Source organism: Eretmochelys imbricata, chromosome 12 (assembly GCF_965152235.1).
Source record: "Eretmochelys imbricata isolate rEreImb1 chromosome 12, rEreImb1.hap1, whole genome shotgun sequence".
In the NCBI taxonomy this organism is placed as follows: domain Eukaryota; kingdom Metazoa; phylum Chordata; order Testudines; family Cheloniidae; genus Eretmochelys; species Eretmochelys imbricata.
Window position 1 is genome coordinate 624,626 of NC_135583.1, and position 18,459 is coordinate 643,084.

Genomic DNA, 18,459 nt, shown 5'->3' on the forward strand with positions numbered 1-18,459 from the left:
AAGCCTAGCAAGGGGGGGGTCTGTGTATCCCACAAGAAGTGTGTCAAGGTTCCTCCCCCACTCTGAACTCTAGGGTACAGATGTGGGGACCTGCATGAAAAACCTCCTAAGCTTATCTTTACCAGCTTAGGTCAAAACTTCCCCCAAGGTACAAAATATTCCACCCGTTGTCCTTGGACTGGCCACTACCACCACCAAACTAATACTGGTTACTGGGGAAGAGCTGTTTGGACGCGTCCTTCCCCCCAAAATACTTCCCAAAACCTTCCACCTTACTTCCTGGACAAGGTTTGGTAAAAAGCCTCACCAATTTGCCTAGGTGACTACAGACCCAGACCCTTGGATCTTAAGAACAATGAACAATCCTCCCAACACTTGCACCCCGCCTTTCCTGGGAAATGTTGGATAAAAAGCCTCACCAATTTGCATAGGTGATCACAGACCCAAACCCTTGGATCTGAGAACAATGAAAAAGCATTCAGTTTTCTTACAAGAAGACTTTTAATAAAAATAGAAGCAAATAGAAATAAAGAAATCCCTCCTGTAAAATCAGGATGGTAGATATCTTACAGGGTAATTAGATTCAAAAACATAGAGAACCCCACTAGGCAAAACCTTAAGTTACAAAAAAGATACACAGACAGAAATAGTTATTCTATTCAGCACAATTCTTTTCTCAGCCATTTAAAGAAATCATAATCTAACACATACCTAGCTAGATTACTTACTAAAAGTTCTAAGACTCCATTCCTGGTCTATCCCCGGCAAAGACCAGCATATAGACAGACCCACAGACCCTTCCTTTCTCTCCCTCCTCCCAGCTTTTGAAAGTATCTTGTCTCCTCATTGGTCATTTTGGTCAGGTGCCAGCGAGGTTACCTTTAGCTTCTTAACCCTTTACAGGTGAGAGGAGCTTTCCCCTGGCCAGGAGGGACTCCAAAGGGGTTTACCCTTCCCTTTATATTTATGACAAAGTGAAAATGAAAAGTAAGGGAGGGGAGGCTCTACTCGAGGACCTGGGCAGCTGTAGATACAGTACCAGGCCCGTAGGAGGATTTCCATTCTGAGCCAGGGAAGCAGAAATTGGCTTTTCCTTTCTTGATTTATCCAATATTCAGAAAGGGAATCGAGCACCTGCCTTCCATATTTGAACACTTTCAAAACTCAGGAGTGCTCAAGCTCAATTTGGGGTGCTTGTTACTTCATTTCTCCCCAGTCAAATATGCTGATCCACTGAAACGTGCTGTGGAAAAAGTAGAATAAAATTGAGCAACAAATGCTGGCATCTCCCCAGTGCTAACTCGGACTGGAATTGCTATTTTCAACAGCCATTCTCATTTGTTTTAGTTTTGATTGTTGAAAGGGAAGACAGTAATATTGCACTGGCAAATTCCCCACAGAAACAAAGAGTGGAACAAGAGAATAACAAAAGCACCTCACTTTTTCCTCATTTATGTAGGACAGTCTTATCATATGGATCCAGATATCCTCCAATCACACAAGCTGAAAATTGTTCCACTTTACCACAGTTCTGTAACCGTGCAGGGACCAGTCCCGTCTGTGTTCTGTGCACATCGAAAATTCCTCCTGAATTCAGAAGGGCCTTGCTTTTGTGACCACACTACCAGATATTTTCAGCCCTTGTAAGCGAAGCAGGTTTACATTTCGTAATTGGGCAGGAGGCCTCTCAGAAAAAGTTAGGTGTTGTAGAAGGTGTTGCTTATTCACTGGGGAGTGTGAGACCTTCCTGTTACCATAGTAAACCAGTACAGCACAGAATGCGCTTTGCTCCCAGAGTCGAGAATGGGGTCCTTTGATTCTGTACGCAGCCCATTAAAGATAATGAAAAGACTCCCACTCACTTCAACAAGCTTTGGACAGAACTGGTTATACACAGGGTAACTCCACTGTCTTCCCAGGGTCCTTGGCCCACTGCGGAGGGGGGCCATGTGAGCTTGTTGCAGAGCTGCTGCTCAGGGATGGGAACTTCCTGGTACCTCAGCCTCCAAGATCATCCAGGCTGCACTTTCTGCACAACTACATGCTAGCTGAGGGGTGCGTGGGAACTGGTGGCCTCTGTTGCAGGTGATGCATCTCAGCTACTTAAAGCCATGGCCTAGAGGAGGGAAGCGCTTAACTGCAGAGTCTGCAGCTGCCTAGGGCCAGTGCTGAGGATTTAGAGGCCCTAGTGCCGCCGTTACTAGGTTCAAGCATGCTCAGCCTTGGAATTGCCACCCCTCCCTTGACTAGTAGCTGCGGCTATCTAAGGCTGGCCTCTGACAATTGGCCCCATGGCTATAGTCAGAGAAGCTGCAGGTGGCTCTGTGACTACTGGGGGCCATAAAGCTAGAGCAGATAAAGAAACTGGAATTAACCTCAAGGAACAGAGGTCACCCATAGGAAAGGAATGTCAAGGGGATCAGGGAATGAGAAAGCAGGTGAGGCTTGCAGTGGGAGAATAGTCCCAGCTGGTTGGGGAGCATGTCCAAAGTAGAAAGGAAACAGGTGTGGGCAGAGGTGGTGGGGACCAGGCAGTAGACTAGCCTGTAGATGGGAGCAGAGGGAGAAAGGCTGGTGTGTTCAGATTCTCAAGGGCTAAGTCTTCACTTTGGGGAAATGGTGTTTGCAAGGGGCTTGCTCGAATGGCAGGATGGGTGCTGGGGAGGGGATTTGTCAGAACTGAGCAGGTATCTGCTGGCTTTGGATCTTTGAGCTGAGAGTGGGACCACACACAGTGACTGGTGACATGGGGTGGCACTGGAGACGTGACTATAGAAGTTCTGAATGAGGAAGGAGATAAATCTGTGGGGAGCTTCCCTGATCACTCTGAAAGTTCTGCTCACTGTGGACACTGGTAAACCCACATGGTAGAGCTCACTGAGAAGAACTGGGGGCTGAGGGAGCTGTGTATGGCAATGCAGCTAGTCATGTAGAGGTGTGTGATCAAAATGAAAAATGTCTCTGAGATTCAGGACCGGGGACACTAGGGCACCAATGGCCCTGCCACACCAGGCCCATGCTCAGAGCCCACAATGAAGACATAGGGGCCCACAAATATGTTTGGCACCAGGGCCCACAAAAGGTTAATCTGCCCCTAAATCCAGATGCCAGGGGCTGTGGGTGAAGGCACAGCAGAGTGGCGCAGCGGCAGCGTGCTGGGCCCATAACCCAGATGTCGGTGGATCGAAACCGTCCCCTGCTAGGGCTGCACTTGTTTCTTTTTGCTCTGGGCCTTCACGCGAGGCAGCAACCAGCAGAGCCCCAAGAGCCTAGACTATGAGGACAGAGGTGGCTGAGGCAGGGGCCTGCCAGGGAGCTCCCTGGAACCTCTGACTGCCTGGGCTGAAGGCAAGAGGCCTGCATGTGGTGAGGGCTCCTGTCCCAGCCTGAGACAGCCGTGCTTCCTCGTCCCCTTCTCCCACCCGCACCGGCAGGCGGCTTCTTCGTAGAACAGAAGTGAGGCTCTCGGGACACTACACAGCTCTGTGCGGCTGTCAGGGGAAAGAGCCGAGGCTCCCGACTTGACCTGCCATTGACTCACGGGGCTCTGCACTCTGTCAGCTGGGGTGGGCCAGGCTGTGGCCGGGATTCAGGCCTGGGCAACATGGCCGCGCTTACCTGACGAGACATGAGGCAGGCCAAGGGCTGTGTGCAGCCAACAGGGAAGTGGGAGGGAGGCGTCTTCGAGCCGGCGCGTCTCATCCGTTTCTCCCTTGCCACTTGAGCGGAGGTGGGAAGGGAGCGAAACATACCAGGTTCAAGGTTTTGCACTCTGCCGTGAGGATTGAGCCCAAGCCCGTGGTATGGCTGCAGGGAGATGGGATTCTGGGTCGCATCCAGTGCACTCTGAGGGCCACCAGCTGAAACCACTGAGGCCAAGAGGGGCAGTTTTCAGGTGGCAAAAGGGAAACTTTGAGGCTCCCAGCAGGTCTTGAGGAGCAAAGAAGTAGCACAGGGTTACCACCGTCCCTGGGTGGGCTCGAACCACCAGCCTTTCGGTTAACAGCCGAACGCGCTGACCCCTTGCGCCACAGAGACACCTAGAGACTGATGTGCTGTTACCAAAGCTGGTGCCTAGCAGCGTGCGTGTGTGGGGCAGAGTGTTCGGTTGTGGGAGGCAGTGAGGGGTGCAGGCTCTGGGAGGGAGCTTGGTGCAGGAGCCGGCTCCGGGCTGGGGCAGAGTGTTGGGTTGTAGGAGGAGCTGTGGGGTGTGGACTCTGGGGGTGGAATTTGGGTGCAGGAGGGGTTCCGTGCCGGGGCAGAGTGTTGGGGTGCAGGGTCTGGAGGGAGCCCCGGGCTGGGGTTTGGGGTGCAGGCTCCGGCTAGGAGGTGCTTACCACAGGTGGTTCCCAGTCAGGAGCTGGCTGCTGGCACGTCTGTGCATGCGACACCTGGGAGGGAGGGGGGCAGCGGGTCTCCATGCGCTGACCACACCTGCAAGCACCGCCCCTACAGCTGCCTTTGGCCGGTTCCAAGCCAATGGGAGCTGCGGGGACAGTTCTGGAGGTGGGGGCAGGGCATGGAGCTGCCTAACCCCCCACTTTCCCCACAGGCCCCAGAGATGTGCCAGCAGCCAGCCGGGTCTGGAAGGGGCCTGGGGCCAGGGCAGGCAGGCAGCCTCTGAGCCCCGCTGCGCTGCTGGACTTTTAGAAGCAAAGAGTGTGGGGCTGTCACTGAGCTGAAGGAGGGAAATGGTTAATTGAGAGAGGTGGGAGAAGAATAAAATAGTCCCAGAAGCAGAGGTGCTGGAATGCGGGGGAGGGAGTGGGGCCTGGACTCCAACTTTTAAAGGTTGGGGAGACTATGCCCTCAAACTCTTTACCAGCCCTAAGGACAAGGGACTGCAGGAGGGGGTGGAGATGAGCAAGCGGGGGCCAGGGTCTTGGGGAGATGGGGCGATGCGGGGTTGGGATCTTGGGGGAATGGGGGGGTCAGGGGGAAGGGTTGGGCCATAGTTTGGGTGCCTGTGGCCCGCACACTTTTAGGGGGCTTCTGCACCTCCGGCCCACAAGGATGACAAAAAATTAGCAGGCTACTGTTTTAGGTACTCAGCGCCCACTGGCAGCCAGCTCCTGCCCGCACCCCCCACCTGCTAGCCGGCTTGGCTCACAACCTCCTCCTCTTCTCCTTCAGCTCCTCCCACCTGCCATTGATCAGGTGTGTGGGAGGAGGGGGGAGAGGAAGAAATAGGGCGGCATGGCAAGAGACTGGACAGGGGTGGGGAGCAGGGCCTGAGATGGAGCAGGAGTCAAGCAAACCCCAGGAACTCTCAAAGTCAGCACTCTGAGTACAGAAGCCTTCCCTGTGTTATACCAGTAAAATAAAAACCAGCAGGATCTTATTAAAGGGGAAAAGGCAAAATGCCACATTTATTGTGAATACAGAAAGAATCATAGTAAGCAGTTAGTTATAGCTATAACATTCCATTCAATTTCATATTTATTCACACATTCATTCATACGCACACACACTCCCCCACACACAGAGGTTCTGCAAGGTTGTTATCATAGTTACCAGCCTTAGAGTTGCTCATGCCAAGCCACTGGCCAGGTGGCCTGGACATGAGAAGGGAGCAGGGCCTTGTCAGATGCTCATCTGACGCTCCTGGAAGTTGGTTTGCAGAATCAGACCCCAAAGTTCTCACTTTCTAGAGTCCATTTTTATAGGAATTTCTTCCTATGCCAGTCTATGGGAATTGCTTCATCATGCTGTTGCTGAATCAATCAGCAGATGGCACATTCCTGATGGCTTCGTGCTGCCAGATGTTATCTTGTTCTTTGGTTCTCCCATCCTTGAGGCTGTTGGGTGGATTCCAGTCTGCCCTCCGGGGGTCCTCTGGTTATTTCCACTTGACGCCTTCTTCAGCCGATGGACACTGGATTCTTAGGCTGGCACCTCCCTGATCATTCAGTTATTATCCACACCAAGCATCCATCCACATACATCCTCTATCTCTATTTTAATCACAATTGTTAACAAAGCGAGATGAATACAACAAAAGGGCTGGGAGTCTCTGGGTGCTGTTTCTGTTCTTACAGAATATTGCTTTGAGTCTTTTTCTGTGTGAGTAGTTGTTGTTACAAAGAATTGCTTTGAGAATAGACTCTGTCTTAGAATGTACTAACACAATTAGCAGCTTGCAAGTTTCACACAGAGAGGGAGAGAAACAGTACCAGAAACCAAGACACCTCTTAATTAGTAATACCCTGGAATTTAAACTATGGGGAATCAAACTCATTTGTGATTTTAATACAGAACTTCTTTAATATGATACAACACCTGAGTCTGAGCTACCAGGATCCCTGCCACAGAGCAGGGTGCACAAGTCTAAGCCTCCCTTTCCCACACATGGCTCTGGACAGCACCAGGAATGATTGGCTCCTGGCACACAAGGGCTGAGTTGCCTGGACAGGGGCTTGAACCCTGGTCCCACCCATTAAGAGCCTGATGCTCTGTGGACTGAGCTGGCCAGGCTTGCTGAGAGCCTCTCCCCGTCCGCTTTTTCCTCCACGGCCACTGCCAATTCCTCCTCCTCTTCCTCCCTCCTGCACCTCAGGGTCAATAAATCTCTACACCTAGACAGCCAGCCCATCTGCTGCACCCCAATCCCCCATGCCTAAGCCTTCCTGCCAAAGTCCTGCACCTGGCTCCATAGAATTAAGTCTCACATCTCGCTGGGAACTCGACTTCTTGTGCCCAGAGAGCCTCTGCCCCCCTCAGTAACTGACCTGAAAAACTCAGTATCAAGGTTTCTTCCCCACTCTGAACTCTAGGGTACAGATGTGGGGACCTGCATGAAAACCTCCTAAGCTTACTTTTACCAGCTTAGGTTAAAACTTCCCCAAGGTACAAATTATTTTACCCTTTGCCCTTGGATTTCCACTGCCACCACCAAACTTTATCTGGGTTCCTGAAAAAACGGAGTTTGGACATGTCTTTCCCCCCAAAATCCTCCCATCCCTTGCACCCCACTTCCTGGGGAAGGTTTGGTAAAAATCCTCACCAATTTGCATAGGTGACAACAGACCCAAACCCTTGGATCTTAGAACAATGAAAAAGCATTCAGTTTCCTTACAAGAAGACTTTTAATTGAAGTAAAAAGAAAAGAATCATCTCTGTAAAATCAGGATGGTGAATACCTTCCAGGGTAATTAGATTCAAAACATACAGAATCCCTCTAGGCAAAACCTTAAGTTACAAAAAAGACACACAGACAGGAATATTCGTTCTATTCAGCACAGCTATTTTCTCAGCCATCTAAAGAAATCATAATCTAACACTTAGCTAGCTAGATTACTTACTAAGTTCTAAGACTCCATTCCTGTTCTGTCTCCGGCAAAAGCATCACCCAGACAGACACAAACCCTTTGTTTTTCTCCCTCCTCCCAGCTTTTGAAAGTCTCTTGTCTCCTCATTTGTCATTTTGGTCAGGTGCCAGCGAGGTTACCTTTAGCTTCTTAACCCTTTACAGGTGAGAGGATTTTTCCTCTGGCCAGGAGGGATTTTAAAGGGGTTTACCCTTCCCTTTATATTTATGACACTCAGTGTCCACCTTTTCCAAAGAACTCTATGGAGAGGCTTCTCTCATGTGGCCTAATGGATAAGCCATCTGACTTTGGATGAAGTGATTGAGGGTTCGAGTCCCTTCGCGGTTGGACTTGTGCAGTTTTCCCTTTGTGCTGAAAGTCCTGCTTTCTTCAGGGCTGGATCCTCTTCTTGGCTGCTCAGGCCAATGCTCTGGCTTCAGCTAGACCCCCGGGAAGGAGTTGGGTTTGGGCGTCACAAAGGCTAGGGCGTGAGCCCCAGGTGCGTCCAGTCTAGCCTTTGCCATTCCTGACTTGCCAAAGTAAATGGGCAGATGCCCGGGCTAGCGTGTAGAGCAGTTTCCCTCCTCCAAATGTGCGGTTGTCCCTGTGCTTGAGGGGGCTAAATAGCGCCTTGGGAGCTGGGTGTTTCTCTGCTTCTCCCCAGCTGGGTAAAAGCCTCTTGGAGTAAAATCTCCTGCCCTGCTGCAACAGTGAGTACCTTTGCCTCTGTTTTCACTAACAAGGTCAGCTCCCAGACTGCTGCGCTGGGCATCACAAAATGGGGAAGAGATGGCCAGCCCTCTGTGGAGATAGAGGTGGTTAGGGACTATTTAGAAAAGCTGGACGTGCACAAGTCCATGGGGCCGGACGAGTTGCATCCGAGAGTGCTGAAGGAATTGGCGGCTGTGATTGCAGAGCCATTGGCCATTATCTTTGAAAACTCGTGGCGAACCGGGGAAGTCCCGGATGACTGGAAAAAGGCTAATGTAGTGCCAATCTTTAAAAAAGGGAAGAAGGAGGATCCTGGGAACTACAGGACAGTCAGCCTCACTTCAGTCCCCGGAAAAATCATGGAGCAGGTCCTCAAAGAATCAATCCTGAAGCACTTAGAGAAGAGGAAAGTGATCAGGAACAGTCAGCATGGATTCACCAAGGGAAGGTCATGCCTGACTAATCTAATCGCCTTCTATGATGAGATTACTGGTTCTGTGGATGAAGGGAAAGCAGTGGATGTATTGTTTCTTGACTTTAGCATAGCTTTTGACACGGTCTCCCACAGTATTCTTGTCAGCAAGTTAAAGAAGTACGGGCTGGATGAATGCACTATAAGGTGAGTAGAAAGTTGGCTAGATTGTCGGGCTCAACGGGTAGTGATCAATGGCTCCATGTCTAGTTGGCAGCCGGTGTCAAGTGGAGTGCCCCAGGGGTCGGTCCTGGGGCCGGTTTTGTTCAATATCTTCATAAATGATCTGGAGGATGGTGTGGATTGCACTCTCAGCAAATTTGCGGATGATACTAAACTGGGAGGAGTGGTAGATACGCTGGAGGGCAGGGATAGGATACAGAGGGACCTAGACAAATTGGAGGATTGGGCCAAAAGAAATCTGACGAGCTTCAATAAGGATAAGTGCAGGGTCCTGCACTTAGGACGGAAGAACCCAATGCACAGCTACAGACTAGGGACCGAATGGCTAGGCAGCAGTTCTGCGGAAAAGGACCTGGGGGTGACAGTAGATGAGAAGCTGGATATGAGTCAGCAGTGTGCCCTTGTTGCCAAGAAGGCCAATGGCATTTTGGGATGTATAAGTAGGAGCATAGCGAGCAGATCAAGGGACGTGATCGTCCCCCTCTATTCGACATTGGTGAGGCCTCATCTGGAGTACTGTGTCCAGTTTTGGGCCCCACACTACAAGAAGGATGTGGATAAATTGGAGAGAGTCCAGCGAAGGGCAACAAAAATGATCAGGGGTCTGGAACACATGACTTATGAGGAGAGGCTGAGGGAGCTGGGATTGTTTAGTCTGCAGAAGAGAAGAATGAGGGGGGATTTGATAGCTGCTTTCAACTACCTGAGAGGGGGTTCCAGAGAGGATGGTTCTAGACTATTCTCAGTGGTAGAAGAGGACAGGACAAGGAGTAATGGTCTCAAGTTGCAGTGGGGGAGGTTTAGGTTGGATATTAGGAAAAACTTTTTCACTAAGAGGGTGGTGAAACACTGGAATGCGTTGCCTAGGCAGGTGGTGGAATCTCCTTCCTTAGAAGTTTTTAAGGTCAGGCTTGACAAAGCCCTGGCTGGGATGATTTAATTGGGGATTGGTCTTGCTTTTGAGCAGGGGGTTGGACTAGATGACCTCCTGAGGTCCCTTCCAACCCTGATATTCTATGATTCTATGATTCTATTTCCTTTGCACAGTTCCATGAACAGCAAAACCTCCTTGTGTCTCTTGTCTGAGCCAGGGCACTCAATTCCAGTGAACCTGCAATAGCAATGGTCAGACAGAGGGACGTAGCCACCTGCGTCCCTGCCGGGGAGACATTGGCTCGGCTCTTTCTTTATGCTGCTCTTGTTAGTCCATGAAACATCAAGGATGGAATGCAAGGCTGAGTTCACGCACCAACCCCCTGAAAAGTTTCCATGCCCCAGAGAAAACCTGACCCCTGCTATTGGAACGATGTGCTGGAGATTTGACTAGGAAAGGGACTGTTTGCTTGTCAACGTGGGGAATGAACAATGATCTACAGCAATGTCGTTAACACAAACACGCTCTCATCATGCTCCGGCCGGAAGGGAAATGGGCAGGAATTCTCGCTGTTCAGCCATGGACACACTTACACTAATGCACAGCCTTGAGTGTGCTGGGGAAGCTGGTCTGAGCAAACCATTTGAAGTGACAATTCTGGGAGAACTGAATCATAGTGTAGTGGAACAGCTGTACATCCAGTAGTTGTGGCCGAGTGGTTAAGGCGATGGACTAGAAATCCATTGGGGTCGCCCCGCGCAGGTTCAAATCCTGCCAACTACGGAAGCACTGGGCTGTTATTATTACTGTAGTCTTAGTGCCTGAGCATCCACAGTGTGAACTGAAGGCAGTTCTGGTCTCTTTGGCTGTCTACACTTAAAATGTTGCTGTGACACTTCTCTAGCACCTTGGGTAGACAGTCACTACACTGACTGGAGGGGTTTTCCCATCCCTGTAATAGCGACAGGGACAGAACAATTCTTCCTTTTATTTAGCGTTATCTAACCAGGGCTTAGGTCAGCTTAACTCTATTGGTTTGGGGGTGTGGATTTTTCACACCCTGAGACACATAGCTCTGCCAGTTAAGTGACCAGCGTACACCAGCCCTTAGATCCCTCTGAGTATTGCAGTGCATTCACTGAACTGTGAGAGGAAAACATCAGCTCACAAACACAGAGACTGAATTCCCCACAGTTAATCTCTCTGCACTTTCAAGAAAGTCACAAAATTGAATTCATTCCTGCTAGGACAGAGAAAAAATAAGTGAAACTAAATTTTTGGCTTGATTAAATAAAGTTAAGGGTTTCATTACTACAGTAAAAATATGTACTGATTCCTCCAAATAACACCATTACTTGAAATAGAAACACAGACAAATCTTGTCAGTGACGACTAATTTAACAAATGATCTTCCCATTATTAATTTCCACTGTGCCCCCACTGCAGGTCTGTGCACCTTCAGTGTAACTGCTCTGCATTCGCCTTCCAAAGAACTGGCCTGACGCACTTCTCAGCAGCAAACGAGTCAATTCCACGTCCCCTCCCCAGAAAAATCAGCCTGGAGCTAAGGGCAGCACTGGCGGGGGAGGGGAGGTTCACTTTAGTTCCCAGCGAGGCATGAGGGAACCGAGCGCGTCTCTAGAAGAACTTTTGGAGCTGACCTGGGGAAAGCGCCAGGCTGCGGCCGGGACTCAGGCTGGGGCAGCATGGCCGTGCTTCCCTGGTGAGCCATGAGACACGCCAAGGGCTGTGTGCAGCCAACAGGGAAATGGGAGGGAGGCGTCTTCGAACTGGCGCGTCTCGTCCGTTTCTCCCTTGCTGCTTGGGGGGAGGCGGGAAGGGAGCGAAACGTGCCCAGCTGAAGGTTTTGCACTAGGCCTTGAGGATTAAGCCTGAGCCCCTGGCATGGCTGCTGGGAGATGGGTTTCTGACTCGCACCCAGCGCACTCTGCGGGCCACCAGCTGAACCCCCTGAGGCCAAGAGAGTCGGGTTTGAGGTGGCAAAAAGAGGCCTTTGAGGCTCCCAGCACATCTTGAGGAGCAAGGAAATAGCACGAGGTTACCAGCGTCCCTGGGTGGGCTCGAACCACCATCCTCTCGGTTAACAGCCGAATGCACTGACCCATTGCGCCACAGAGACACCTAGCTGCTGTTACCAAGGCTGTGCAGCCTGCAGATCTCCTGCCCATGCTAGAGCTTGCAAGGCACTAGTCCGGACAGGACCGGATTCACCGTGGCACCAATGGCTCCACCGTGCCAGGCCCAAGCTCAGACAGGCCCATAACACTCACTTCCTCCCCTCTCGCAGCGCTGCCGAAGTGGAGCCTCGGAGCAGCAGGGATCCAGCCTGGGAGCTGAGAGCCCACGGGACCCTGGGAGCTGTAGTTCCTTGGCCAGCTCCCTGCCTAGAGAGCCAGCCCTGGAGCAGGGAAGGAACTACATTTCCCAGCATTCCCTTGGCCACTATCCACAGAAAAGGGAGTGGGGGGAGTGGGGAAGCTGAGACCCCATGCACTGCAGCTTGCTGTGAATGGGGAGCTGGCTGCTCGAAGGGGGTGGCGCTGTGAATGGGGAACAAGTGTGCCCAAGGAGTAGAAGGCTTTGGTCCGAATATCACCCTCAAAGATTTCCCCAGGCTGGATGAGGGATGCTGGTGTGACCTCGCCTGGCAGCCCCCAAAGGAGGAACTGGGTGGACTGAATGGACAGTGCCCCTCTCTGTCTGAAGCCTAGCAAGGGGGGGTCTGTGGATCCCACAAGAAGTGAAAATGAAAAGTAAGGGAGGGGAGGCTCTACTCGAGGACCTGGGCAGCTGTAGATACAGTACCAGGCCCGTAGGAGGATTTCCATTCTGAGCCAGTGTAACCCTTCTGCCCGTCAGAGTTGGCAGCAACAAGAGCCGGGTTCAATATCTAGGGGATCCATTCCAATAACACAATGCAAACCGGCTCGAGCCCCCACCCAGTGACCTGGGACAAATATATATCACCCCCGCTGGGCGCCTCCAAGAGGCAATACTTCCCCTCTTGCAAGCACATAGTCTGAGTGTAGCAAAAGCCTTTTAATAACAGAGAGAAACAATGTGGCATTATGTTGGGGAAACACCACCAACAGGATTCATAACACAACCCATGAGCAAAAAAAAACCCACCCCAGGCAAATTGGGGCATGCCCTTTTCCCTTTGGTTCTTGAGTCCAGCAACCCCAAATCACCCAAAGTCCCAAAAGTCCAATGCCCCAAAAGTCTCTGTCCCTGGTCAGGGCAGCCCCAGAGTTCGAAAGTTTATCTGCGGAGCTTTACCTCCCAACCTGGGTGGAAATGGGACGGGGGTAAGAGGCACCTTACATGATCTGAAGCTGACCGCCCCATAGCTCCATAGCGGCGCTCCGCTCCGCCAGCCACCCCACAAACTCCTTCGCTCCGCTGCACTCCGCTCCGCCAGCCGCCCCACGAACTCCTTCGCTCCGCTGCGCTCCGCTCCGCCAGCCGCCCCACGAACTCCTTCTCTCAGCTGCGCTCCGCTCCGCCAGCCGCCCCACGAACTCCTTCTCTCAGCTGCGCTCCGCTCCGCCAGCCGCCCCACGAACTCCTTCGCTCAGCGGCGCTCCGCTCCGCCAGCCGCCCCACGAACTCCTTCGCTCAGCGGCGCTCCGCTCCGCCAGCTGCCCCACGAACTCCTTCGCTCAGCTCCACGACCCACAAGCAGCTCCTGCCATCCACACACTGCTCCGCGTCAAACTGCTCCACAATATATCTTCAGGCTCCCCCACTACTTAACACAACACTCAGTGATTTCAGCTCTTAGGTGAATTCAGCTTGTAGTAGGGGAGCCCCAGTGCTGGTGCACTGTCAGCCCAAAGTGAGCTCAGCAGCCTATAACTAAACTTCTAATGAAATCAAAATTAGCTCTGATATTCCACAGTGGAGAGAGGAGGAAATGCAATTAGCATGTAAGGCCCTCACCAAGGGGCCCATGCCACCAAGTATTAATACTTGCCCCCAGCCTCTCTCTATTCACACAGTTTTGGAACCCATGACCCTTGCCTAGCGAGTGCTACTTAGTTGATGGTGAATCCCTCCATCATAACAAAAGGCCACGTACAGTTCCAAGCACAGTTCCCATAATCAGGGTAATAACAATTTATTCTTCCTGCCCCAATAACAGAGACGCTGGGGATCCCACAGCAGCCAAAGTGACCATTTGAGCAGCTATGGTCTCATTCTAGGCGTGGTGGGTGTGCCTATGCAAATGAGATCGGCCCCTGAAGTTCTTTTCCACAACTTGCCACACCTCACCACCAGATGTCAGGGTGGAGCTCATCCTGACACTGCTTACACCAGGGAAGCAGAAATTGGCTTTTCCTTTCTTGATTTATCCAATATTCAGAAAGGGAATCGAGCACCTGCCTTCCACATTTGAACATTCTCAAAACTCAGGAGTGCTCAAGCTCAATTTGGGGTGCTTGTTACTTCATTTCTCCTCAATCAAATATGCTGATCCACTGAAACGTGCTGTGGAAAAAGTAGAATAAAATTGAGCAACAAATGCTGGCATCTCCCCAGTGCTAACTCGGACTGGAATTGCTATTTTCAACAGCCATTCTCATTTGTTTTAGTTTTGATTGTTGAAAGGGAAGACAGTAATATTGCACTGGCAAATTCCCCACAGAAACAAAGAGTGGAACAAGAGAATAACAAAAGCACCTCACTTTTTCCTCATTTATGTAGGACGGTCTTATCATATGGATCCAGATATCCTCCAAACACACAAGCTGAAAATTGTTCCACTTTACCACAGTTCTGTAACCGTGCAGGGACCAGTCCCGTCTGTGTTCTGTGCACATCAAAAATTCCTCCTGAATTCAGAAGGGCCTTGCTTTTGTGACCACACTACCAGATATTTTCAGCCCTTGTAAGCGAAGCAGGTTTACATTTCGTAATTGGGCAGGAGGCCTCTCAGAAAAAGTTAGGTGTTGTAGAAGGTGTTGCTTATTCACTGGGGAGTGTGAGACCTTCCTGTTACCATAGTAAACCAGTACAGCACAGAATGCGCTTTGCTCCCAGAGTCGAGAATGGGGTCCTTTGATTCTGTACGCAGCCCATTAAAGATAATGAAAAGACTCCCACTCACTTCAACAAGCTTTGGACAGAACTGGTTATACACAGGGTAACTCTGCTGTCTTCCCAGGGTCCTGGGCCCACAGCGGAGGGGGGCCATGTGAGCTTGTTGCAGAGCTGCTGCTCAGGGATGGGAACTTCCTGGTACCCCAGCCTCCAAAATCATCCAGCTTGCACTTTCTGCATGACTACGTGCTAGCTGAGGGGTGTGTGGGAATTGGTGGCCTCTGCTGCAGGTGATGGGCATCTCAGCTACTTAAAGCCATGGCCTAGAGGAGGGAAGCGCTTAACTGCAGAGTCTGCAGCTGCCTAGGGCCAGTGCTGAGGATTTAGAGGCCCTAGTGCGGCCGTTGCTAGGTTAAAGCATGCTCAGCCTTGGAATTGCCACCTCTCCCTTGACTGGTAGCTGCGGCTATCTAAGGCTGGCCTCTGACAATTGGCCCCATGGCTATAGTCAGAGAAGCTGCAGGTGGCTCTGTGACTACTGGGGGACATTAAGCTAGGAGCGGATAAAGAAACTGAAATTAACCTCAAGGAACAGAGGTCACCCATAGGAAAGGAATGTCAAGGGGATTAGGGAAAGAGGAAGCAGGTGAGGCTTGCAGTGGGAGAATAGTCCCAGCTGGTTGGGGAGCATGTCCAAAGTAAAAAGGAAACAAGCATAGGGAGAGGTGGTGGTGACCAAGCAGTAGACTAGCCTGTAGATGGGAGCAGAGGGAGAAAGGCTGGTGTGTTCAGATTCCCAAGGGCTAAGTCTTCACTTTGGGGAAATGGTGTTTGCAAGGGGCTTGCTCGAATGGCAGGATGGGTGCTGGGGAGGGGATTTGTCAGAACTGACCAGGTATCTGCTGGCTTTGGATCTTTGAGCTGAGAGTGGGACCACACACAGTGACTGGTGACATGGGGTGGCACTGGAGACGTGGCTATAGAAGTTCTGAATGAGGAAGGAGATAAATCTGTGGGGAGCTTCCCTGATCACTCTGAAAGTTCTGTTCACTGTGGACACTGGTAAACCCACATGGGTAGAGCTCAGTGAGAAGAACTGGGGGCTGAGGGAGCTGTGTATGGCAATGCAGCTAGTCATGTAGAGGTGTGTGATCAAAATGAAAAATGTCTCTGAGATTCAGGACCGGGGACACTAGGTCACCAATGGCCCTGCCACACCAGGCCCATGCTCGGAGCCCACAATGACGACATAGGGGCCCACAAATATGCTTGGCACCAGGGCCCACAAAAGGTTAATGTGCCCCTAAATCTAGATGCTGGGGGCTGTGGTTGAAGGCACAGCAGAGTGGCGCAGCGGCAGCATGCTGGGCCCATAACCCAGATGTCGGTGGATCGAAACCATCCTCTGCTAGGGCTGCACTTGTTTCTTTTTGCTCTGGGCCTTCACGCGAGGCAGCAACCAGCAGAGCGCCAAGAGCCTAGGCCATGAGGCCGGAGGTCGCTGAGGCGGGGGCCAACAGGGAAGTGGGAGAGAGGCGTCTTCGAGCCGGCGCGTCTCATCCGTTTCTCACTTGCCGCTTGAGTGGAGGTGGGAAGGGAGCGAAACATACCAGGTTCAAGGTTTTGCACTCTGCTGTGAGGATTGAGCCCAAGCTCCTGGTATGGCTGCGGGGAGAGGGGATTCTGGGTCACATCCAGTGCACTCTGAGGGCCACCAGCTGAAACCACTGAGGCCAAGAGGGGCAGTTTTCAGGTGGCAAAAGGGAAACTTTGAGGCTCCCAGCAGGTCTTGAGGAGCAAAGAAGTAGCACAGGGTTATCACCGTCCCTGGGTGGGCTCGAACCACCAGTCTTTTGGTTAACAGCCAAACGCGCTGACCCCTTGCGCCACAGAGACACCTAGAGACTGATGTGCTGTTACCAAAGCTGGTGCCTAGCAGCGTGCGTGTGTGGGGCAGAGTGTTGGGGTGCAGGAGGCAGTGAGGGGTGCAGGCTCTGGGAGGGAGCTTGGTGCAGGAGCCGGCTCCGGGCTGGGGCAGAGTGTTGGGTTGTAGGAGGAGCTGTGGGGTGTGGACTCTGGGGGTGGAATTTGGGTGCAGGAGGGGTTCCGTGCCGGGGCAGAGTGTTGGGGTGCAGGGTCTGGAGGGAGCCCCGGGCTGGGGTTTGGGGTGCAGGCTCCGGCTAGGAGGTGCTTACCACAGGTGGTTCCCAGTCAGGAGCTGGCTGCTGGCACGTCTGTGCATGCGACACCTGGGAGGGAGGGGGGCAGCGGGTCTCCATGCGCTGACCACACCTGCAAGCACCGCCCCTACAGCTGCCATTGGCCGGTTCCAAGCCAATGGGAGCTGCGGGGACAGTTCTGGAAGTGGGGGCAGGGCATGGAGCTGCCTAACCCCCCACTTTCCCCACAGGCCCCAGAGATGTGCCAGCAGCCAGCCGGGTCTGGGAGGGGCCCGGGGTCAGGGCAGGCAGGCAGCCTCTGAGCCCCGCTGCGCTGCTGGACTTTTAGCGGCCCAGAGATCGGGATCGACTGGCTGAGGCTCCAGGATCGACCAGTTGATCGCAATCGATGGGTGGTGACCACTGTTATAAAGAGTAAACTGAAATGGCCATGCGATGGTGCCAGAGGCTAAGAAATGAAAAGCCCCAAGATCCCTCACTCCTCTTTGACTCTGAACAGGGGTTTAATTCAAATCCCTTTCATTCTGTGGCTGGTAAAATATAAGGTTCTAGCTATTTGAAGAGTTGTGACACTGGGGTTGTGAATGCTGTAACCACATCTCAGACTGAAAAATGATTTTAGATCTGATTCCTGGCAGCTTCCCAAAAGCAAACCCAATTGGTTCTTCCCTACAATTGGTGATCCTGGGCAGCAGGGGATCCCCTTCATCTGCTGGGGAACCTCTCTGGGTCCCACTGTCAAATCTCCTCTATTTTCCAGCACTTCAGGTGCTTCTGACTCCTTGGGGAGGTTTTCCTTGCAAGGTCTCTGTGTCAATCTTTGCGTGTAGGAAGCAAAGAGTGTGGGGCTGTCACTGAGCTGAAGGAGGGAAATGGTTAATTGAGAGAGATTGCTGAAGAATAAAATAGTCCCAGAAGCAGAGGTGCTGGAATGCAGGGGAGGGAGTGGGGCCTGGCCCCCAACTTTTAAAGGTGGGGAGACTATGCCCTCCAACTCTTCACTCTCTGCCCTCCAACTCTCCAAGTCTTTCTCAAAACTCTCAGCCCCAGGTCTGAGTGTTATGAGAGAGAAAGATCCCAACTTCTTAAACAATCCTCTAGCAAGACAAAGAACCTCACGTCTATCGATTCGCAAAACACTCCCAAGAAATTGTAACAATAGTTTGTCATAAAGAAAGTAAAGCACTAGAAGGTTCCAATTTTTTCCAGCCCCTTGAAGAAATCTGCTCTCAAGAAGCCTTGTCACAGTAAAACTTTCTGCTTTTCTAACCAGAAGATTCTCCCCAAAAGGAGCTGCACCGTTCCTGGAGACACTGCAATACCAGGCCGATGCGTGGGGTGGACAGAGCAAGCTCCTAGTCCATCCCCCTGTTTCAAAAATCAATTTAATAGACAGTCCTCAAATAAAGGACATATCAGCTATTAAACTGATAAGAACAGATTTAATAATTTTATTAAGATAATGTTGAAATAAAAAGAAAACGGTACAGGGTTCAAGCATAGAACTTTCTGGTTATGAGGGGATAAGGTACAGATTATCAAGGGGTGCGAAATTCGGTTTAGGAGCTGGTGGCATAAGGAATACATAATCTGCAATCTCTCTGATTGGGGGTAAAAGTTTAACTGATCAAAGTACAGACATCGAGATATGGGGGTATGTTGTCCATA

At 51.5% G+C, this 18,459-nt stretch overlaps 3 non-coding genes and 1 pseudogene across 3 annotated transcripts; 1 reads left to right on the forward strand and 3 right to left on the reverse strand.

Moving 5' to 3' along the window:
* Window positions 1–3,964: 3,964 nt before the first annotated feature.
* Window positions 3,965–4,038, reverse strand: TRNAN-GUU (transfer RNA asparagine (anticodon GUU)). The gene has a single exon. It is a non-coding gene; the product is annotated as a tRNA-Asn (tRNA).
* A 6,210-nt stretch (window positions 4,039–10,248) lies between these two features.
* TRNAS-AGA (transfer RNA serine (anticodon AGA)) lies at window positions 10,249–10,330 on the forward strand. The gene has a single exon. It is a non-coding gene; the product is annotated as a tRNA-Ser (tRNA).
* A 6,103-nt stretch (window positions 10,331–16,433) lies between these two features.
* TRNAN-GUU (transfer RNA asparagine (anticodon GUU)) lies at window positions 16,434–16,507 on the reverse strand. The gene has a single exon. It is a non-coding gene; the product is annotated as a tRNA-Asn (tRNA).
* Window positions 16,508–18,079: 1,572 nt separating this feature from the next.
* On the reverse strand, window positions 18,080–18,254 carry LOC144273078 (U2 spliceosomal RNA; annotated as a pseudogene).
* Window positions 18,255–18,459: the final 205 nt, after the last annotated feature.